A 24,647-nucleotide genomic window follows, 5' to 3' on the forward strand; every position below is an offset into this window, starting at 1 on the left:
TTTAATAGAAAGTAAATTCACACCCATGAAAATACTGAGTATTCTTACACTCAAAAACGTAAAAAGATAACTTTGATACATTGAACATCCTCCTAACTTCAGCTTTCCCTTTTTCTTATTTCTCTTCATTCTTTCTAAGTGAGTTTGGGCAGCTGCTGCCAGGCTCTAACAGGTTTGACACTGTGAGCTATGAATGAAGCAAAGACAATGAAGAGTATTGTTTGCCAGTGAGGAATTCATAATGTGAGGCAGGTGGGCTTTCAGGGGTGACCTTTTTTTTTTTAATCTCAGTGAATACCTTGATGGGAATGAAGTCATCTGCTCTACACCCAAATCCTGAGCCAGACAAGGGGAGAGATTTAGGATCTGGTAACAATGAAGAAACAGAAAGCCAGATCCTATTGCTTTCATCATGCTGTTCCTTCTTTGAAATATAAAATCTGTAGTTAAGAAAATAATAATAAAATTAAAATGTGAAAATGTAACAGATTATCAAATACCTGCTCTGTGTGTGTGTGTGTGTGTGTATGTGTGTGTGTGTATATGTATACATAGATATGTTTGTATCGTTTCTAGAGACAGGGCCTTACCATGTTGCTCAGCTGGAGTGCAGTGGCTATTCACAGGCCTGATCATAGTGCACTACCACCTCTAACTCCTGAGCTCAATCCTCCTGCCTCAGCCTTTTGGGTAGCTGGAATTGCAGTATATTTTTGTATACAATAAAATAAGCCTTGTTGAATTAATATACTTGTTTTAATCTTGAGAAGATTCCATTTTGATTTTTTAAAACAATGCATGATGGAATCTCAGAACCAAGCTCCATTAAGAAAAATTATGCTTATTAGGATCTATCTATAAACATTTCGCATACTGTACTAAGATGGAAAACATCTCTAGGGAAGTGTCTCTCATAGGCTATTTCACTTCTAACCCATCCCCCCACTTGCCATCCAGCCTTTATTTCACTTATCTTACTGCAATTTATGCTTACATTTGCCAGCTCTTCTATAAAAATACTTAACAGCTGGTCAGGAGCTGCCTTATTTTATATTATAAATTATGTGTTCTGTCTTGCTTAGGTAGGACAGAATTTAAACAGAACTGCAAACCTAGTGTGATTCTAAACAGTTTAGAAAGCTTCAAAATAGATTGTAATCCAGTTCAATGACCTAATTCAATTTATCCTTAACATTTAGTAACCCCGACTGTGACTTTATGAAGAAAAGTATCTGAGCTATAAAACTGAAGCCCTTATCGATGTCTGATATGGTTTCTATCTGTCCCCACTCAAATCTCATGTTCAATTATAATTCCCAATGTTTTAGACATTTTCCATATATGCAACAATGTGATGTCAACACAATAAAAATAAATGCAGGTACCGTCTCTTCCTCATTTACGATCTAATAATAGAAATTTGAGAAAGTTAATTACACAAACAAAATTAATTATATAGATTGATAAGCACAATGATAGAAGAGGTTCAGGGTACCATGGAATCACAGGAGAAGGGCATATAACCTCGATTTTCAAAGTCTGGCAGGGCCTGGGAGAGGTGAAGATATTAATTAGAAGGAAAACGTGTTTGTCAGACAAGGAAAATATATTATTTTAAAAACTCAGAAACAGAGATCACAGGGTGCTTACCAAGATTGAACCTGGCCAGGCACAATGGCTCATGCCTATAATCCCAGCACTTTGGGAAGCCGAGGTGGGCAGATTACCTGAGGTCGAGAGATCAAGACCACCCTGGCCAACATTGTGAAACCCTGTCTCTTCTAAAAATACAAAAATTAGCCAGGCATAGTGGCTGGCACCTGTAATCCCAGCTATTCAGGAGGCTGAGGCAGGAGAATCACTTGAACCTGGGAGGCAGAGGTTGCAGTGAGCCAAGATTACACCATTGCACTCCAGCATGGGTGACAGAGCGGGACTCTGCCAAAAAAAAAAAAAAAAAAAAAAAAAAAGATTGAACCTACTTTATCATTGAACTTGAGCCTGAATACAGAATGGGCAGCAGGAGCAGAATCTGAGGGCTCCTGGGGGTAATGGGAAGCAGGGAAACATGGAGAAACCCCTTCTCTACTAAAAAAAAAAAAAAAATTAGCTGGATGTGGTGGCACATATCTGTAGTCCCAGCTACTTGGGAGACTGAGGCAGGAGAATCACTTGAACTCAGGAGACAGAGGTTGTGGTGAGCCAAGATCACACCATTGCACTCCAGCCTGGGCAACAAGAGCGAAACTTCGTCTCAAAAAAAAAAAAGAAAGAAACTTGTTCAGATTTGCATTGTAATAGGTGTCAAGATTATGGCAATCAGACTCAACTTTGAATTCAGGGATTTCTATCCAGTGAGCAGGGCGAAGGGGTCTGTGATGAAAAATCACTAGGAGGAGACATCGGGGTAGAGGGGATGTTTATAAACTGACTTAATGAGATTCTTCCTGAATGCAGGTCAAGAACTTACCCAGTAAAAAGATAAGGGAGGAGAAACTTGATCTGATATGGGGAGTCGGGGATTCTCTCTGAACTAACTTAGAATTTTTGTTAAAGCTGGACTAGGCAGGCCAAAGACAGGGTTCAAGAACAAGGCCTAGAAGAAAAGAAGGCTCGGGGAGCTTGACTGGTCACAAAGAGCCTTTGTCACTCCCATGTGGATATTTTTGCCACAAGCACTAAACAGCTAGGCTAAAGGTCAGAGCCATCCCCCTCTGTGGCAGAGCTCAGCAGGGCACAGTCAAAACTTTCCTCCCAAAGTGGCCTTTCTCTAATTTCCATTTCTGATAAACTTACCATTGTCCTGCCATTCCTTCTTTAGGCATGCTGTTGAGGCAAGCAGGCTCTCTCCTACCCAGGCTTTCTCCCTTATTCTGTCATTGTGTTTGATTCATTATTCATTGATTTATGGTATCACTTTCCAGGGCCAGCCCTAATTTTTTTTTCCCATTTATTTATTTTATTGCATTTTAGGTTTTGGGATACATGTGAAGAACATGCAAGATTGTTGCATAGGTACACACGTGGCAGTGTGATTTGCTGCCTTCCTCCCCATCACCTACATCTGGCATCTCTCCCCTTGTTATCTCTCCCCAGCTCCCCACCCCCCACCATCCCTCCCCTATTTCCCCTCAACTGACCCCAGTGTGTAGTGCTCCCCTCCCTGTGTCCATGTGTTCTCATTGTTTAACAACCGCCTGTGAGCGAGAACATGCCGTGTTTGATCTTCTGCTCTTCTGTCAGTTTACTGAGAATGATGGTTTCCAGGTTCATCCATGTCCTTACAAAGGACACAAACTCATCGTTTTTGATGGCTGCATAATATTCCATGGTGTGTATGTGCCACATTTTCCCTGTCCAGTCTATCATCGATGGGCATTTGGGTTGGTTCCAGGTCTTTGCTATTGTAAACAGTGCTGCAGTGAACATTCATGTGCACGTGTCCTTACAGTAGAACGATTTGTAATCCTTTGGATATATACCCAGTAATGGGATTGCTGGGTCAAATGGAATTTCTATTTCTAGGTCCTTGAGGAATCGCCACACTGTCTTCCACAATGGTTGAACTAATTTACACTCCCACCAACAGTGCAAAAGTGTTCCTATTTCTCCACATCCTCTCCAGCATCTGTTGTCTCCAGATTTTTTAATGATCGCCATTCTAACTGGCGTGAGATGGTATCTCAATGTAGTTTTGATTTGCATTTCTCTAATGACCAGTGATGATGAGCATTTTTCATATGTTTGTTGGCCTCATGTATGTCTTCTTTTGTAAAGTATCTGTTCATATCCTTTGCCCACTTTTGCATGGGCTTGTTAGTTTTTTTCTTGTAAATCTGTTTTAGTTCTTTGTAGATTCTGGATATCAGCCCTTTGTCAGATGGGTAAACTGCAAACATTTTTTCCCATTCTGTTGGTTGCCGATTCACTCTAATGACTGTTTCTTTTGCTGTGCAGAAGCTGTGGAGTTTGATTAGGTCCCATTTGTCTATTTTGGCTTTTGTTGTCAATGTTGTTGGTGTTTTGGTCATGAAGTCTTTGCCTACGCCTATATCCTGAATGGTTTTGCCTAGATTTTCTTCTAGGGTTTTTTTGGTGTTAGGTCTTATGCTTAAGTCTTTAATCCATCTGGAGTTAATTTTAGTGTAAGGTGTCAGGAAGGGGTCCAGTTTCTGCTTTCTGCACATGGCTAGCCAGTTTTCCCAACACCATTTATTAAGCAGGGAATCCTTTCCCCATTGCTTGTTTTTGTCTGGTTTGTCAAAGATCAGATGGTTGTAGATATGTTGCGTTGCCTCCGAGACCTCTGTTCTGTTCCATTGGTCTATATCTCTGTTTTGGTACCAGTACCATGCTGTTTTGATTACTGTAGCCTTGTAGTATAGTTTGAAGTCCGGTAGTGTGATGCCTCCCGCTTTGTTCTTTTTGCTTAGAATTGACTTGGCTATGTGGGCTCTCTTTTGGTTCCATATGAAGTTTAAGGTGGTTTTTTCCAGTTCTGTGAAGAAGGTCATTGGTAGCTTGATGGGGATAGCATTGAATCTGTAAATTACTTTGGGCAGTATGGCCATTTTCACGATATTGATTCTTCCTAACCATGAACATGGAATGTTTCTCCATCTGTTTGTGTCCTCTCTTATTTCGTTGAGCAGTGGCTTGTAGTTCTCCTTGAAGAGGTCCTTTACGTTCCTTGTTAGTTGTATTCCTAGGTATTTTATTCTCTTTGTGGCAATTGTGAATGGAAGTTTGTTCTTGATTTGACTCTCTTTAAGTCTGTTATTGGTGTATAGGAATGCATGTGATTTTTGCACATCGATTTTGTATTCTGAGACTTTGCTGAAGTTGTTTAACAGTTTCAGGAGATTTGGGGTGGCCAGCCCTAATTTTAAATTCTAGTTGCCTCTGTACTACCTGGTGCAATACATTTGTGTCATTTAAAAAAATAGTTTTTGAAGACGTTTCATATACTGGATCTGAGTTTGTTCTTATGACAACTCCACGACAGCTGTTTCCTAATTGTGTTTCCCTTTCTCTTCTTTCTCTTTTCTAACTTTTCTGTTAGGGCAACTGTCCACTCTGTCACCTTGCCCAGAGACCACATGTTGAGAAACGTCCTTGGGAGCTTGACCTTGAAATCATGTGGCGGTACTTTCTCTTGGTCTCTGCCATCCTGGGAACAGAAATTTGAGGGTTCATGTCATAGCCCTAAAATTTCTGTCTTTGCAAGCTCAAAACTGGCTGCTCTAGACTCCTTCTGGGAAGTGCAATGGAAACTTCCCAGTGCTGTAGCTTAATAGTTAAGGCTTATGGGTTTCACCTGTGAGGTTACTTTTGGTAACATTCAAAAACCAGAAATATTGGCAGTTTGGCATGGCTAAAGATGGGTAGTAAGGGATTTAAAAGGACTTAAAAAAAAAAAAGAGTGCTATGGTGAAAAGTCAGCTTAATTAGAAGTGAATATTCAAGTTCCAACACCCTGGGATTCCTTGGGAAAAATAAAGGAGATGCCACAGACCCAGTATTAGAAAAAACTTGTGTTTTCCTCAGAGATCCAGGAACTGAAAGTGGATAGATCCCTTTCAAAATTTTAGGCTCTGTTCTGTTTTGCACAGTGTTATCTGATGTTTTAACCTCTGGGGGTATCAAAAAATACTTTGCATTATGAGAGGTTGGTGTATAATAACTAGGTAGGAAATATACTTTGAGGAATGGCTAATGGGGTTATGAGTGAATACTTGGCTCTTTGGTGTTTGGATTAGTGAAGTATGCTCTTGGCCACGTGGAAGGTATGCAGATGTGTCTCCCCAGCCCACATACACCCAGAGATAAGACTCCCATGAGGGATGGGCGGATCACAGAATGGTCTGAGTGGCTTTAGATTGCTTTGCAATGAAATGCACAGTAAAATAATTGCACTGTCTTTTTCCATAGCATTTCTCCTTTTGAGGATCCAGGATCTGATATAAAATGGGGCCCTTAATTTTGGGAGATCTGTTTTGCCTTCCAGCTGTGCCTGCTTGTTAGACTGTAGAAACTTCCTCTTTTCTTGTCCCTGTTCCTCCAAGAGTCCACCATTAAGCCAGTCATTCAATTAAGAAATACTGGCAAATGAAAACTCTTACAACTACTGGATCTTCTTCTATTTATATGTGTTGTGCATGTGATGTTTATATATAAAAGAGCTCTAATTATTTGACTTAAAAAAGTAAGTTCTTAAATCAAAAATTTTGTCAGAAAAGTAAAAAGCGTAATATCTTTTAGTTCACATGACTTAAGTAATCTTTGGGAAATAAAAAGAGTTTTACATGCAAGTTGTGTAAGGAAAGTGAAATGTGTTTTTGGTATAGGAATGTGGATTTTTTGGCCTAGATTTAAATGTTAAAGGATTGTTTTAAATTAGATAGGAAAAAGCTGAAGTTTTGAACAAGTTGTGGAATATTTGTGAAAAATTATTCTTGTAAAAGAAATTCTGTATATGAAAATATTAGCTAAAGTTAAAGGAGTATTATTTAGTTTTTTCATAAATTGAACATTGGAATAAAATCACAACAGGTTTTTCATACAACACTGGTCTGCTCTGTCGCAAAAATTATAAAGGGTTATAAAAGGTTTATAAGAATCTTACCATATGGTCATAATGGTTAAGATTGGATAGATTTATCTATAAGGTTTTATTAAGAATTAGGTTTGACATCAATAGTGCACTAAGGCAAGGGTAAAATTTGGCTTTCTCTCTTGAACAATATTTTCATGTAATATTTTTTAAAATGTCTGCCATTTTTTGTCTGCCATTTTGAATAAACTGTAGAAAAAAGAAAGAAAAGGAAAGAGACAGATTGTTTGGAAAGCTAAGCCTTTCCTCTATTGATGAGTAAAGGTTTTTGTCTTTTAAAAATTTTTGTGGCTGGGCACGGTGGCTTACACCTGTAATTCCAGCACTTTGGGAGGCCAAGGCAGGCAGATTACCTGAGGTCAGGAGTTCCAGCACAGCCTGGCCAACACAGTGAAACTCATCTTTACTAAAAATACAAAAATCAGTCAGTCGTGGTGGCAGACACCTGTAATCCAAACCACTCAGGAGGCTGAGGCAGGAGAATCGCTTGAACCCAGAAGATGGAGGTTGCGGTGAGCCAAGAGCAGACCACTGCACTCCAGCCTGGGCAACAAGAGTGAAACTCCATCTCAAAAAAAAAATTTTTTTTTGAGTTGCCATTTTGACCAAATGAGTGATTTATGGTAACCTAGGATTTGATATTTGACAAACTATAAATTGTGCCTTTTTCTGACCTAATTAATCTTTTAGATATTAGGTCCCTGTCCAAAAATGACACTTGGCTTATTTGGTATAAAAGTCATACAGGAAACATTGTCAAAAATGAAATGATATTTGGCTTTCTTTGGGTTCTATTATATAAATATATTAGCAGTATGTGTTCCAAAATTATGGGAAACTCCTATAATTCTGATATGACTTAGTCTATGTTGTTAATAATTATTGTTATTATGTAAAATTGTTTTATTCCACAGAAGTAACCAAAATTTCTAGTCAATTGTGGTTTTAATAATGGCTGTCCTAGGACTTTTTGTCATCCACAGTGATTGTCTTGTTTAGATCCTCTTCGAAAGGTGGTTTATAGTTAGCTATAGGACTTTGACAGGTGCTCTGGAATGCAGGGTTCTGATAACTTTGGAGGTTGTGACATTAGAACAGAGGGAGAACTTTCAGGACTCTCATGGACAGCTGGAATGTCCATGAAAATCATTTGGAACAGGAGTTAACTGCATGAACTGAACCAATAGAAGGCTGAAGTAATTTTTTTTTATTTTTTGCTTAAAATGTTGTGGATCCTTTGTTTTTCGGAGTCAAGAGAACTTTTGAGCTATTGGCAGCTTTTATCAATTGAGTAAAGTATACTCCCACGAACAAAATTTGGAGCATATCTGTTCCACTGTATTTGATTTCTCCAGAATTTGAAGACTATTTGGCGAGTATTCTTAACTTATAGAAATATAATTATTTGCATAAGTACAATAAGAATACTTTTTCTTTTGCAACAGGACACAATTGGAGAAATGGGCTATTTTATGAAAGCTTTGACTGGGATGGTGTGTTTTCCTTTAAGGAATCTACTTTGACTTATAGAGCCAATAAAAGTCCCTTGGGAAAACTGGCCTCATACCTTGTCTACGCAGTCCCTATGCAGGGCTCCTGACTGTGGTAAATAAAGAATGTCACTTTCTGACAGGCCCAGGAACCCCATGTTATCTTGGGACCTCAAGAGTAGAGGAAGTTACCCAACTCATAGGTATTTGAGGGTGCAAACCCATGGCTGGCTGGGCTTTTTAAAAAAAGTCTTTTCTGAGATTCCTTATGAAACAGAGTTCCATCAAAGCCAATTTAAAAAGCCCATGTGAAAAATAATTATTCTTGCTGTACTGTATGCAAATAATCAGGCCAAATATAATAAAGCATATTGGTCTCACTATGATTTGATTTGTTTTTAGTAAAAATGGGAGACTGGAGAGAGAAAAATTATGTTTCAAAAAATGTGATATACCTGTTATTAGATTCTAGTCTCATCAGTTGTTTTTGAGGTTTTTTTTCCTGCAATTTAGATTAACCCTGCTTATTCTTGTGACCCAACCAGTGATCTCTTGTTGCTGCTCAGAAGAAGCAAGAGAGATGGGTAATGTAAAAATCTGGATTAGTATTCTAATTCTGGGCACATATTAGAATCATCTAGTGACTCCATATTAGCTTTGCTTCAACAATTGCCCAGTTCATGGAAGGCCTTCTTATTTAGTTTACTTAGGGTAGTATTACTTATTTAGCTTTACTGTTGTGAAATATATTGTTATTGTACTCTATGTGTAGGAATCCAGGATAAGCATACTCAATGTTATCTTAAACAGAACACGTATTAATCTTCCCAATATTACCTTTTGCCAGAGCTCAAGAGTTCTGAGTGGCCCTTGACATACTGATGCTTTTTATCTGAGCTCCTCTCTACCCTGAATACAAGAGACCCTAATAGTTAGGAATATCATTGCCCTTACCCAGCCTGAAGAAGTTACAGAAAATGAATCAGCATCTCTCCATAACTCTTAAGGTTAAGGGTTCCCTTATAAAAGGGAGGGGAGAAATATGTCAGAGGCATTTGAACCACATCAACTCCATCTTGTATAGGGGCTGGTAAAATAAGACTGAGATCTGCTGGGCTGCATTCCAGGAGGTTAGACATTCTTAGTCACATAATGAGATAGGAGGTCAGCACAAGATACATGTCACAAAGACCTTGCTGATAGGACAGGTTGTGGTAAAGAAGCCAGCCAAAATCCAGCAAAACCAAGATAGCAATGAAAGTGATCTCTGGTTGTCCTCACTGCTTATTACACCATTTTACACTGGTTATAATACATTAGCATCCCAAAAGACATTCCTGCCAGTGCCCTGACAGTTTGCAAATGCCATGGCAACATCAGGAAGTTACCCTATATGGTTTAAAATGAGGAGAAATCCTCTGTTCTGGGGATTGTCCATTTTCCCCCCAGAAAACTCATGAATCATCTACCTCTTTTTAAGCACATAATCAAGAAATTACTATAAATATCCTTAGCCGAGAAGCCCATGCCACTGCTCTGCCAATGAAGTAACCATTCTTTTATTTCTTTGCTTCTCTAATAAACTTGCTTTCACTTTATGGATTTACCTTGATTTCTTTCTTGTGCGAGATCCAAGAACCCTCTCTTGGGGTCTGAATCCAGACCCCTTTCCAGTAACAGTGGTATGAAGCTGCAATGTGTTGAGATCACTTACTAAAGGTCAAAGTTACCAGTGGAACTTTGAGATGCTTCAACTTCCCAGGAGTTGGTTCACTAGATGTATAAGGAAATACAAACTAATAATGAAAAATTGAAATACTCAATCTCTTTGTTATTGTTATCTGTAACAGTTAAAATGAAATTAAAAGAGAATGCTGTGATGGATTTCAATCGGCTTAGGGCACCAGCCTCAAAGACACCTCAGGGGCAAAATTACGCAGTAACAACAGAAAGTACCTCTAAGACCTGTGGTTGCCAAGAAGATGGTCAATGTGAGAAAAGGGCAAAACCAAGTAACTGTTGATACCAGAGGGCACAGTGTGAGGAATGGTTTTGTAGATAAGTATCATTAGCTTCCTATGGAAACTTTGCTATAGTAAAATGGGTTATGAGGGTGACTAATGTAGGGGCAGTATTTTAGGTTTTAAATGCTGCAGAGTGCAAGAGTATGTTTGGATTGATGCTGGACCCACTGCTTGCCATTGAACAATTGCAGATGAATATATGACGCAGACACACAGGAAGTTAATCCTGATAGAAAGCCAGCCTGGTGGGCTGGATAAAAGCCACTGTAAGGTCTGTTTACTCTGATAGAGGGATTATCCAAGACCACCTATAAATGCCAAGTGGAACACCCCAGATGAAGCAGCTGATATGCTTTGTTTGCAAGCCATGTGGGACTGGCTTTATGATGACAGGAATATTCACCTGCTGAATATGTCCATTACCTAAATCACGATAAATGCTGTGATTAGGGGGGCCCCTTCTATGTGGGTACCCCATGTGATGTTACTCCTGCAGAATTGAACAACAGTTCAAGAAGCTTTGTCAAATTTGCTGTCTCAGCTTGCCAAGTCTTACAGATGCTAAAAAAAAAACAAAACATTAAGTTAATTAACAAGAGAATTGGGAAAGGCCAAAAGGAGAGTCAAAGGGCTCATCCAGGAAGGTGGAAATTTTTAAATCATTATTAAGAAATAAGTGAGAAGGCGCTGGACAGGCAGTCAAAGAAAGCTTGGTTCTAGTCCTAGCTCCACAACTCCATGGCCTGGTGCAAACTCCTCCCCGTCTTTCAGCCTCAGTTCACGCATCTCTACAAGGAGGAGAAGTGGACGATCTGGAAATTGAAACATTTCCTGCTTGGCCATCAGGATGCTGAGATGATTCTAAGGAAGTGGAGGCAATCTCTTGGGATCTCTGGAAAGTATTACTGGAAGCTTAAAAAATTAAAACAAAACAAAACAGAAACAATGAAAAAGTGATTCCCATCCCCTGGCTTCCTGCTGTGACTCTCAGATGTTCAGACCTGACATCTGACAGTTCCCAAATACAGGTATCTGACATGGATGGGGCAAGGACAGAACACCCATGAACACTTTGCAGTGCAGAGAGGAAAGGTAGGAAGCATGGGACAAATGAGAGTATCCATTCAAAAATCACTCTGGTGGTAGATGTTGCTAATGCACGGGCTGTTAGTGTGTGGGGACATGGAGTGAGTGCATAGGAACTCTACTTTCCACTCAATTTTGCTGTGAATCTAAAATTGCTCTAAAAGTAAATTTTTCTAATTAAAAAAACCTGTCATCCACTTTTCTAAAGCCTTTTATCTCCTTCACTCACAAGTTTTATCCTGAGAAAAGGTCCTTATTTAGTTAAATACACAAAGGATTGAATTTCAGTGTGTTCGAGAGCAGAGAGGCTTTGCCTTTCAAAGAGGATTTTTTTTCCATTTTCTTTGAAAGTCTTAATGTTTTGTCATATGACTTAAACATTTTCACGACTCCAGACCAAATGGAGATGATCAAAGGTCAGAGAAAAAACAACAGAGAGAAAAATCTTGAAATCAAGAAGTTGAATAATCTTTCTTAGCAGAGATTTCTAAGTAAATAGGGAATCCTTTATGAGGTTTAATTCCAAAGTCTTTATTCACACAAAAATTATCTTAGTTACTGAAACTTCTATTTGGATAGAGAACATAGAATTAGGAGATTGAGAGGCAGGTTATAAGGAATCCAAAAGACCTGACACTTGGTTAGTAGAACTCCTGTTGGAAGCCAAGTAGTCTGATCTGAGGCACTTTCCTTTTTCCCTCTCCTTGCCCCCTATATTTCTTTCTTTGTTTTTTTCAGACAGGCTCTCACTCTCTCACCTCGGCTACAGTGCAGTGGTGAGATCATGGCTCACTGCAGCCTCAATCTAGGCTCAAGTAATCCTCCCACCTCAGCCTCCTGAGTAGCTGGGACCACATGTGTGTACCAGCAATTGCTCCCTGTCTTAGTCCCCTGCTCTTTAGTGCCTTCTCACACTTACCAAATGAGATCTTTAAGGGGGCAAGTTTGGCAGACTGTGGTTAAAATATGAGCTAAACAGTTTCTCCTCCACCTCCCTTCCACTTGTTCCTCTTTGCAGCTTTAATGGGTCCTCCATGCTAATTCTATGATTCATTTTTATAAAGCTTTGCTCTCTTGCTGCAGCTCAGAGATCTCTTTGAAGTGGTAACTGATCACATCTTAACAAAGACTTATTTCTTAAGAGGAGCTATTGAAAATTTACAATATCAATTATATCTCATTTCCTCAGCCAAGGTTTTCTGTCCCTCCTTGAGGGTAAACCCAGTTGGCTTTATTCCTAAGACTTCCCCTGAGTGCTGGGACACACTTGATATTCTTTCTCACTAACAGTGGGATTTGGAATTAAGTACTATTCATCAGATTTAGGGCCTGGGACCTATGACATCTTTGTACTCACATTCCTAAGTTTTCTCTTCTTCTCTAGTTGTTGAACATAACTGGGATTCGGAGCACAAGGTTATGATTTCTGGAGTCACCAGACCCTTCCCTGGGAGTCTAAGAGGGTCTTGCTTTTCACGAAAGGAGGTTAAGGTTAAGCCTGCCTGATCTCCAGTTAGAGACATAACAGGGAACTACCAAAGACAAAATGGCACAATGTTGGGAATTGTTGAGACCAAGAAAAATGTCAAGACTGGGCCGCAAGCAGAATCAGGGTTGGGGGTTTCCAGAGCCAAGCAAACTAAACAATCTGGTTCAGGGATAAAATCTACTCATGTGGGATGGTAAGACCCCTGTTATGCCTCTCTTGCTTGTCTGACTCAGGTATTAAAAGAAAGCTTCAATGCTCAAAGAATAAAAGTACAGCACTGGGAATGACAGGCTGAGGAATGGAAGCTTTTGTTAGGGTCTCAGCCAGGTACTTCTGCACACTGTCTGTACTAGGTCACTGGCTCTCTTCTGCTAGTGCAAGAGTGACTAGATTATTATTTTAGAGACAACTGTTTCCTTTCTGCCTTCCTGTCTTTCATGATGGCAAAGCTGTTTCTCCCTCATTCTTCGGTATGTTCACATATCACAGAAATCCTGTAACTCTGTTAATTCGCTCTGCAGGAAATCTGCTCTAGAAATGTACATTGTGCTGTGTTATAAAAGTGTGTTATATAAAAAGAAGCTATTAGACTTTGGCTTTCTGGGAAGAGGGAGTAGACATACTTTTCCTTATTCCTTCCACTAAGTACAACTAAAAACACAGAATATTATAAACCATACAAACATAAGACTTTAGAAAGAAGAGAGAAGACAGACTGCCTAGGGACATTGGGACCTGAGGAGTGACACAGTGGTGAGTCACCTGGGTTTTCTTTTTGCTTTACATATACCAAACTTAGAGCTGAATAAGCCTGCAACTAGCAAACACCAGTGGGCACAGACAAAACAAAAACAATAAAATAAAAACCAACAAAAGCCATTCCTCTCCAGTCAAAGGATCAGAAAAGGTTCAGCACAGCACCAGAGAAAACTATTAGATAGCAACTGCTCTAGTCTATTCAATCACCACAGTCAAAAGGTAGCCCTACGATCACTCACACCAGCAAAGTGGGGCACCTAGATTTTCACCCTCTTGAGACTGTAACAAAGCATCCCAACATCCCCTCCACATTGTCTCCACTGACCCCACAAATGTCCCCCCACCTCAAATGTCAAGGAGGCCAAGTGGGGAACCTGGACTTCTACCTCCCACTGTGAGCTCCATGAGGCAGCATATCACTCTTCGTCTGTCAGAGATGTGTCAGAGAGAAAGCCAGCTAAAAGAGAAAGTTTAAATAAAATCCTGGGTCTCATAACATAATTCAGTCGTGTGTCACTTAACGATGGAGAAATGCATTGTTAGGTGATTTTGTCATTGCTTGAACATTTTTGATATGGTTTGGCTCTGTGTCCCTACCCAAATCTCATCTTGAATTGTAATTCCCACATGTCAGGGAGGGACCTGGTGGGAGGCGATTGGCTTATGGGGGCATTTTCTTCTATGCTGTTTTCATGATGAGTGAGTTCTCACAAGATATGATGGTTTAAAGTGTTTGGCAGTTTCTCACCTACTGCTCTCTCTTTCTCCTGACACGCTGTGAAAAAGGTGCCTGCTTACCCTTTGCCTTCTGCCATGATAGTAACTTTCCTGAGGCCTCCCTAGTCATGTGGAACTGTGAGTCAATTCAGCCTCTTTCCTTCATAAATTATCCAGTCTTAGGTAGTTCTTTGTAACAGTTTGAAAATGGACTAATACATTTATAGGTGCACTTACACAAACCTAGGTGGTACAGCCTACGACACACCTAGCCTTCATGGTACAGCTTATTGCTCTTTGTGTTACTGCACTGAATACTATAAGCAATTGTAACAAATGGTAAGTATTTGTGTATCCAAACATATCTGAACGTTAAAAAGGTACAGAAAAAATATGGTGTTATTATATTATTATTTTAGACAGTCTGATGTGATTAAAAATGTATATGGAAGAAATATGCTATATAAGACAATCTTAGTATAAATAAAAAAATAAAAGGATGTTAAAGAAAGTAAGATTTTTATACTTTACTTGAACAGGAAAAATAATGGCATCAGTAGGTTATGATTAAGGTCTCTCTCTCTCTCTCCATATCTAGAATAAAAGGTATAAATATCAGCAGAACATATAATGTTTTCAAGTGCCCACAGTGCATATACCTACATAGACCATATCCTGGGCCGTAAAACAAACTTCAATTACTTTAAAATAATTGAAGTCATACAGAATGTGTTTTCTGAACACCATTGAATCAAACTAGAAATCAATAGCAGAAATATTTCAAGAACTTAGAAAAAGAAGAACAAACTAAAACTAAAGCAAATAGAAAGAAGAATAAAAATAAGAACAGAAGTCGGCAGGACGCGGTGGCTCACTCCTGTAATCCCAACACTTTGAGAGGCTGAGACAGTTGGATCACCTGAGGTCAGAAGTTCGAGACCAGCCTGGCCAACATGGCAAAACCCTTTCTCTACTAAAAATACAAAAATTATCTGGGCATGGTGGCACGTGCCTGTAATCCCAACTACTCTGGGGGCTGAGGCAGGAGAATTGCTTGAACCGGGACCCAAGAGGTGGAGGTTGCAGTGAACCGAGATCATGTCACTGCACTCCAGCCTGGGCTACAGAGCTAGACTCTGTTTCAAAAACAAAACAAAACAGAAGTCGATGAAATTAAAAACAGAAGGCCAGGCATGGTGGCTCACGCCTGTAATCCTAGCACTTTGGGGGGCCGAGGCAGTTGGATCACCTGAGGTCAGGAGTTCAAGACCAGCCTGGCCAACATGGCAAAACACTGTCTCTACTAAAAGTACAAAGTAGCTGGGCATGGTGGCAGGTGCCTGTAATCCTAGCTACTCAGGAACCTGAGGCAGGAGAATCACTTGAACCCCAGAGGCAGAGGTTGTAGTGAGCCAAAATAGATTTGGATCTTTGAGAAATCAACAAAATTGACAAACCTTCAGCAAGACTGACAAAGAGAATAGAGAGAATATATAGATTACCAGTACCAGGAAAAAAACAAGAGATATCATTACAAATTTTGCAGACATCAACAGGAAAATGATGAAATACATTACTATAAACAACTCTACACACATAAATTTGACAACTTAGATGTAGTGAGTCACTTCCTTGGAAAACAAGAATTACTACAATTTACCCAGTGAAAGAGATAAATAGCCCTTTTTAAGAAAATTGAATTTATAATTTTAAAGCTTTCAAAAAGAAGTCAGTAGGCCAAAAGCTTTCACTGGAGAATTCTACAAAATATTTAAAGAAAAATCAAGATCAATTATACATAACCTTTACAGAAAAGGAGGGAACATTTTCCATTTCATTTTAAAAAGCTGATTTTACTCTCATACCAAAACAGACAATAAAAATAGAACAAGCAACTTTCAGGCCAATATTTCTCATGATTATAGATACAAAAATCCTTAACAAAATATTAGTAAATAGAATTCAGCAATATATAAAAAATGTACACCATATCTATGTTTATTCCAGGGATGCAAGTCTGGTTCAATATTTGAAAATTAATCAGTGTAATTCACCATATTGGCAGACTAAAGAAAACAATTTACATGGTCATATCAATTGATGCAGGACAGACATTTGACAAAATTCAGTGGTCACTAATGAAAAAACTTTCAGAAAAATAGAAACAAAGGGAAATATTCTCAACTTGATTTTAAAAAATTCACAAAAAAACCTACCGCTGACATTATACATAATGGTGAAAGCATAATGCCTTTTTCCTAAGATTGAGAACAAGATAAGGATGTTTTCTCCTCTTACCATTCTTATTCAACATGGTGCTGGAAGTTCTGGTCAGTTCAGTAAGGCAAAAACAAAGCAGGCAAGGAAAAAAAATAAACAAGCAAAAAAAGAAAAAAAAAAGACATATGAAAAGGAAGAAACAAAAAATAAGAATCTCTATTTGTAAATTATATTATTGGTTATATAGAAAATTCCAAGGAACCAACCAAAAAATTTCTAGGCCATGTAAATGTGCTCAGAAAGTTTGCTGAATATAATGTAAGCATACAAAAATTGTATTTCTGTATAATAGCAATAAACAGGTAAATGTCAAGAGTATAAATATACCGTTTGTAACTGCTTAAAACATAAAATATTTAGGTGTAAATCTATGAAAATGGGTATAAGACTTGTATGCTGATAACTACAGAAAGCTGATGAAATAAACCAAATGGAAGAAACCAAAAAAGATCTAAAGTAGGTGGAGAATTATACTGTGTTGATGAACTGGAAAACTCCACGTAGTGAAGATGTCAATTTTACCTAAATTGATATACAGGTTTAGTGCAATTCCTATCAAAATCTCAAAAATATTTTTTGTAGACACAGATAAAATTATTTTAAAATATATATGGAAAGGCAAAGGAACCAGAATAGCTAAAACAATTTTTAAAAAGACCAGTACAGTGGGAGGAATAGGTCTTTCCCATATCTAGCCTTAATATATAGCTACATAATATGGCACTGGTAGAAAGACACATAGATTAGTGGGACAGAAAAAAGAACCCAGAAATAGATGCATACAAATATGCCCAACTTATTTGGGAAAGAAGTGCAAAAGACGCTTTTCAACAAATGGTGCTGAAGCAACTGGACATCCACAGGCAAAACAAAAACAAAAACAAGAACCTTAACAAACACAACTTATGCAAAACTTAACTCAAAATGGATTGTATCTTAAGTGTTAAAACTACTAAATTTTAGAAAAACCATGGGAGAAAATCTTCAGTGTCTAGGACTAGGTAGAAATTCCTACACTTGATATTTTAAATGCACAATCCATAAAAGGAAAAATTAATAAATGGAACTACATAAAAATTTTAAAAATTTGTTCTGCAAAAATGTCCAAGAGAATTAAAAAACATGTTACAGAGTGGAAAACATATTTTCCAGCCACATATCTGACAAAGGACCTATATCTTGAGCATATAAAGAACTCTCAATATTCAACAGTAAAAAACCTGAGCAATCCCATTAGAAAATGGGAAAAAGACATGAAGAAACATATGACATAAGAGGATATATAGATGGTAAATAAGCACATGTAAAGATGCTGAGCATCATTATTGCTTGGGGAAGTGCAAGTTAATACTATACGTTAACAGTAAACTTATAATGGCTAAAATAAAATGGTGACAACACCAAATACTGGTGAAGACATAGAGAAACTGACAACTCATTCACTCCTGGTGGGATTGTAAAATGGTACAGCCACTCCAGAGAATAATTTGGCAGTTTCTTAAAATACTAAACATGCAACTCTGTACAAACTGGCAATCACACTCATGAACATTTATTACAGAGAAAGAAATACTCATATTCACATAAAAACCTGTACGCAAATGTTTATAGCAGCTTTATTCATAATATCCAAATTCTGGAAACAATTCAGATATCTTTCAATGAATGAATGAGTGGTTAAACAGTGGAATACTGCTCAGCAAAGAAAGCAAGAAGCTATTGGCACATACTTCAGCTTGAGTAAATTGCCAGATTCCTTCCATATTGTGTTGAGTGAAAAAAGCCAATAACAAAACATCATATGCTATATGATTCTGTTTATATAACACTTTTGAAACAACAGAGTTTTAGAAATGAAGAGTACATTGGTGATTGCCATGTGTTAAGGGGTGAGGGCAGCAGTGGGGAAGTGGTGTGGCTATAAGAGGGCAACATGAGGGATCCCAGCGGTCATGGAAATGGTTGTGTCTTGACTGTATCAATATCAACATCCTGGTAGTGATATTGCACAATTGTTTGTTGATGGTGCTGGTAGGAAAAATTGGGTAAAGAGTGTTCACTAGGTCTCTCTGTATAACTTCTTACAACTACGTGTGAATCAAAAATTATCTCAAATTTAAAAGTAAAAAAATATTTTAAAAAGCTGTCAAAACTTTTTTTTTTTTTGAGATGGAGCCTCACTCTGTAGCCTAGGCTAGAGCGCAATGGTGCGATCTCAGCTCACTGCAACCTCTGCTTCCCGGGTCCTGGTTTAAGCAATTCTCCTGCCTCAACCTCCCGAGTAGCTGGGATTACAGGTGTACACCACCATGCCCAGCTAATTTTTGTGTTTTTAGTAAAGACAAGGTTTCACCATGTTGGCCAGGCTGGTCTTGAACTCCTGACCTCGTGATCTTCCCATCTTGGCTTCCCAAAGTTCTGGGATTGTAGGCATGAGCCACCATGCTCGGCCACTGTCAAAACTTCATAGTAATAAGAGAAATGTAAATTTTCAGTGCAAGATGAGATACCAATTTACACTGACGAGAATGGAACAAAGATAGAAAGTTGGATAATACAACATTTGGTGCGGTTATTGGGTCACAGGAACCCTCCTGCCCTGCTGGAGGAAATGTAGGGTAGTATAGCTCATGATTTTGCAGTCCTCAGTCACATTAGGTACCCATAGCTCTACTACCCTTCTGGGATCATAACAGGACATGGATAGAAAGTAAAGGAGTTAGGATGTCCGTCACGTGGAGTGAGCAAGTAAACTGTGGTGGATGTACACCATGGAGCACAATATCACCTTTAGAAGCAATGAATTAGATGTACACGTAATAGCACAGACACAGCTTTAAAACATGGTGTGGAGTAAGAAAAGTAAGGTGTAGTTTGGAACCATTATATGTTTTAAAATAGACAAAGGTTTTAAAATAGGCAAAGAAGAATACTTTTTTTTTTACAGGGTTGCATACAAATTCAAGAAAGCATATAAGCTATATTACAACTGTTGCATATGGTTGGAAAAAGCAGGGATGGTAGGTAAATAGTATATACATAAATAAACAAAAAGGGACTGGGTATGGACCTTGATGATACTGTGCCTTGAAATGAGTATGATTAGCTCCATCCTGGCACCTGAGGGAATTAAAGGAGGAAGAGATGAAGAAGTAAGGGAAGGCTGGTTATACGGAATTGAAAGCTGGGTAGACTGAATGTAAACAGCAGCTAAGAGGTGTTGATAAATTTAGTGCTCGCTGTGGGCAGCACATATACTAAAATTAGAATGATATAGAGACGATTAGCATGGCCACTCGCAAGGGATGACACTCAAATTTGTGAAGCATTCCATATTTTTTAAATTCCCCACTCATCAACTAGGAAGAACCAAATTTGCTCATTCATTCACACAAACATTTACTCATTTAGTAAATAACTTTTCCCTGTCCACTGGAAAGAAAAAAAAAAAAGGAGAGAGAGAAAGATATTGGCAAATTTAAAAAGACACCAGAAGCATGCATAACTCAGCTCTTCATCTTTCTCTTGGGAGTCAGCCTCCATTGTGAGGACTTGCTTAGGTTTGAGCCTCCTAGGATTGAGTGGGTAAATCTTCCTAATTCTGTGGTTAGCCAGTAGCCCATTTGGGGGTCCATACTTCCAGCTGAATTTAATTAATAATGACTTCCATTCTTATTTTCTTACTCAAATTGCTCACCACCTGGTAGGTAAGAGGGGTGTTATTAATTGGGAGCCCATCTTGGCGATTACAGCTTTCACAGGCACGCAAGTCACTTAAACTTTGTTATGATTATGATTTGCCAACCGATTTTTCTATCATCTTATCCACCTGGATCAAGGTACACAGTCTGGACTTAGCAAAAAGCAGCATATTGAGCTAAGGAATAAAGGTACTATTCTCACCACTAGAGAGGAGCGAAGCTGTTATCAGAGCTTCATATCAGAATATGTTGACTCAGGTTTGTGTGTAAAAGTAATTCACAGATTAAACAAGCTTGTTATCAGGCTTTCACTGGACATTTTCAATTATTATTATGTTTCCTTCTAGAATAGAAAAAGGAAGAACAAAAAGAGGGTTGCAGACATGCTGGGAACAATGGGTAGGAGATAGCAAGAGAGTCAAACAGCTCTTAGAAACCTTAGCCATCAAGGAGAGCCTTATCCAGTACAACAACCGACATCCACAGCCTCAGGACAAAGCTAACTTCTGCTCCATATTCTGCTCATTAGGTGAGAAAATATCAAATCCAGTTTAAATAGTTTGTCATTTTAAAAAAGACATTTGAAATGGCTAACTTTGGCTATTTGAAAAATCACTAATGTGCAACATCTCATCTTTCAGTCTTACTGGATAAATGAGATATGCAAGTTTATTAATATGAATTCTTTGTACTTTTAAGGTCTTTTCTAAACCTAGTTAAATATGTGTGTTAAATAAAGAAGTATCTTCAATTTAAACCATTATCTTAGATGTTCTCTTGCTTTATAGAATGCTGTGAATTTGCAATATGTGTGTTTTACATTATGCAATGGTAGACTTTGATCAAGTGAAGCACAGTTAAATAGTAATCTGTAATAAATTTATATTACATATATAGCCTTGTTTGCAAAACTTCTTTCCAACTTAGAATGCTAATAATGACTTTAACTTTTAATTTCTTCAGTTCTAGTTTGAGGAAACTGTGAGTGTGTTTGGAAACCTTGGCTGGCAGTAATGTTTCTAATATCATTAGAACACACATCTTCCAGTGTGTTAGAAACACACATCTGATCTCTGGGATCATTATATTCACTCAAATGCTTAGATCTTCATCCACATTGAATTAGAAGGAATCAATATAAATATGAGTAGATATCTTCATAATGCAAAGTAGAACCTGCTGAGAATTATTTATCACATACTCCAGAAGTCAAACATAAACAAAAATGTAAGTGTTTTTATGTTTAAAATGCAATATGTGATTATTGTATAAAGGTAAACATTTAAAAAGTATAGGACAGAGTTAGTTTTGTGTCTTCTTAATTTCCTTTCCTGACCCTCCTCAGATAACCACTATTACATTTTGTGTGTATCCCTCCAGAACTTCCAAAACTTAACTTTGATTTTTTGGCACAAGAATGTTGCTATTCAAATATAATTATTATACTGTGATTACATTGACCATCATACAGATAAAGTTTTAAATGCAGATAAAACATGGTTTCATATATGTAAAGTTATAATAAGGACTTTGAGGAATCATTTTACAGTGTTAAATCTGACTCATTTTAAATTCAATTCTTTTGTACCAGAAAAGCTGGTTAGGCTTGTTTTTCTTGGTTTCCACAGTCTTCCTGGCTCAATCCATCTTTAGTAAAAATTTTTGTACACCCAGTGACAATTTGCTTTTGCAATATCTATATATTTAACTTGTAAAAATTGTAGGGTAAATAGCTTTTCTGCTTTTCTTTTTTGAAGGAAAAAAGTCAATTGTTATAGGCAATAGTAGCTTGAACTCTGCCTCTGACATATTGAATACTTTGAAGACGGTTATTGCCAAGTTTTTGAGTCTTAAATAAATCAAAAGCTTAACAACTTGTCATTTCAGGCTTTTAAGTACATCAAATGGAGTTGGATGAATGTAAGTAGAGGAGTAATTTTCAGTTTTATATTTTCAATTATCAATGCTTGATTAGAGTGAACAAATACTAAATAAATGCATAAAAGTGCTTACTAAATAAATGAGTATATAAGTGGCTCTAATAAAAATGTTGCAATATTTTCTCATCAATAATTGAAAAGACAAATGATTCCAAGTTCATTCATTCATTCATTTATTCACTTGATTCTTGATTAGTGCATCCAACTATTTATCCATCAATCCATCCATCTATCCATCCATCAATCCATTCATCCTTCTACTCATGCACTCTTTTAAAAAATACTTTTTAAACACCTTCTCTGGGCATGGCATGTAAGAGGATATTAAAACAAAAACAAAGCAAAACAAAACAAAACAAAACAAAGCACATTGACAATATCTCCAAGAAGCTAAACATCAACAACCTAGTTAAAATTCTTGGAGAGGATATTTTGGGGTAATATTTCTCAAGAAAAAAATCATAAAGTTGATTTATACAGGCCTAAAGTAAATAGTCTTGGAAATTAAAATTAGAGATAGAAATTTGTATTTCATGACCTTACCCTGGAGGATCTTGATTTAATAGATCTGGATTTGCATACATAGTTATTAACTGTGAGTTCTTGATCAAATTGCTTTTCTCAATGCTGGATTCCTCATCTATCAAAGAGAGATAATTAAATCTACTTCTCAAACTTATCAGCAGTATTAAAATATTATACTTGAAAGCCTTTGTAATTTTAAAGCGTAGTACAGTTCTAAGGTCACTTTTATAGGTATTTCCTTCTTTCTTTTATTTTTCAAAACAAGGTCTCACTCTGTTGCCCATGCTGGCCTGCAGTAATGTAATCACAGCTCACTGCAGTCCCCGCCTCCTAGGTAGGCTCAGGTAATCTGGGACTACTGGCATGCACCATCATGCCTAGCTAATTTTTTGTGTTTTTTGTAGAGACAGGGTTTCTTGCTGTTGCCCAGGCTGGTCTTGAACTGGGCTCTAGCAATCTGCCTGCTTTGGCCTCCCAAAGTGTTAGGATTACAGGTGTGAGCCATCACACCCAGCCAAATTTTTGATGTTTTGTAGAGACAAGTTCTCACTACGTTGCCCAGGCTGGTCTCAAACTTCTGGACACAAGTGACTCTCCCATCTCAGCCTCCCAAGGTGCTGGGATTACAGATGTGAGCCACCATGCCTAGCCTACAGGTATTTCAGTGAGGCAAAAGCACATTTTCAGAAGTACAGAAGGTTTTTTCTTATATCGTACAACCACTGTGTTTGCATAATGGTTAATGATATTTTGTTCCAATGTAAAATTAGTCCATGTTGGTAAGCCAAGGTAAATCTGTATCTAAATATTTGGTCTAGTTGATTTCAGTATAGGAAGGAGTGCCGGAAGCAAGGAAGGGTGGACAGAGAGAAAGAAAGTGCTGCAATGTGGGGTGAGAAAACAGGAGTGGGCAGTGAGAGATGGTGTGGGGTGGTAGCTGTACAGAGCTGGCCTTACCATAGATTGTTTTATGCTGGCGATCATTATGGAGCTGATCCTTTCAATTAACCCGAGGGCCCATGGAAATTTTGAAAGACGTACAAAGAGGAGCTGGTACCATTCCTTCTGAAACTATTCCAAACAATATAAAAAGATGGAATCCTCCCTAACTCAATTTATGAGACCAACATCATCCTAATACCAAAACCGGGCAGAGATGCAACTAAAAAAGAAAACTTCACGCCATTATCCATGATGAACATTGACACAAAAATCTTCAATAAAATACTGGCAAACACAACGCAACAGCAAATCAAAAAACTTATTCATCATGATCAAGTAGCCTTCATCCTGGGAATGCAAGGCTGGTTCAACCCACGCAAGTCTATAAACGTAATCCATCACATAAACAGAATGAAAGACAAAAACCACATGATTATATCAATAGATGCATTGAAGGCCTTCAACAAAATTCAACAGCACTTTATGCTAAAAACCTCAATAAACTAGGTATTGATTGTATATATCACAAAATAATAAAAGCTATTTTTGATAAACCCATAGCTAATATCATACTGAATGGGAAAAACTGGAAGCATTCCCTTTGAAATCTGGCACTAGACAAGGAAGCCCTCTCTCACCACTCATATTCAATATAGTATTGGAAGTTCTAGCCAGAGTAATCAGGTAAGAAAAAGAAATAAGGGGTATTCAATTAGGAAAAGAGGAAGCTGAATTGTCTCTATTGGCAGTTGACATGATTGTATATTTAGATACTACACTTGATCTTAGCCAAAAGGCTGAGAAGCGATATGATTGTATATTTAGAAGACCTCATCATCTCAGCCCAAAATCTCCTGAAACTGATAAGCAATTTCAGGAAAGTCTCAGGTTACAAAATCAATGTGCAGAAATCACAAGCATTTCTATACACCAATAACAGCCAAACAGACAGCCAAACTGAAAGTAAACTCCTATTCACAATGGCTACAAAGACAATAAATACCTAGGAATATAACTAATAAAGGACGTAGAGGATCTCTTCAAGGAGAACTACAAACCACAGCTCAATGAAATAAGAGAG

General features: G+C 37.9%; 2 non-coding genes across 2 annotated transcripts; one reads left to right on the forward strand and one right to left on the reverse strand.

The window, feature by feature from the left end:
• The first annotated feature begins 19,690 nt into the window (after positions 1–19,690).
• Positions 19,691–19,798, forward strand: LOC116549799. Its single transcript, XR_004268080.1, has one exon. It is a non-coding gene; the product is annotated as a U6 spliceosomal RNA (small nuclear RNA).
• Positions 19,799–24,186: 4,388 nt separating this feature from the next.
• LOC116549855 lies at positions 24,187–24,375 on the reverse strand. The gene has a single exon (XR_004268125.1). It is a non-coding gene; the product is annotated as a U2 spliceosomal RNA (small nuclear RNA).
• Positions 24,376–24,647: the final 272 nt, after the last annotated feature.

This window comes from Sapajus apella, unplaced genomic scaffold (genome assembly GCF_009761245.1).
Source record: "Sapajus apella isolate SASKATOON/1434 unplaced genomic scaffold, GSC_monkey_1.0 scaffold6, whole genome shotgun sequence".
NCBI lineage: Eukaryota > Metazoa > Chordata > Mammalia > Primates > Cebidae > Sapajus > Sapajus apella.